A 251-nucleotide genomic window follows, 5' to 3' on the forward strand; every position below is an offset into this window, starting at 1 on the left:
ACATATCATCCAAAACAGGCGTCCAGATTTCATGTTAGTACGAAATCCATTTTATTGATAGTTGTCGCTCAATCGACAGGCACTTTTGGGGCCGCGCCGGGTCCCCTTCATCAGGCTCAGAAATGACAACTATCAATACAATGGATTTGCACTATAGATGTACTGATACTGATACTAATGTCGGTGCAGATACTGGGTATTTGGGCGGGCACTTGTACTCGTCCAAATGTTCCGATACCTTCCCCAATACC

The sequence above is a fragment of the Nanorana parkeri genome, unplaced genomic scaffold (assembly GCF_000935625.1).
Source record: "Nanorana parkeri isolate BGI_ZX_2015 unplaced genomic scaffold, ASM93562v1 scaffold1440, whole genome shotgun sequence".
NCBI classification, from domain to species: Eukaryota; Metazoa; Chordata; class Amphibia; order Anura; family Dicroglossidae; genus Nanorana; species Nanorana parkeri.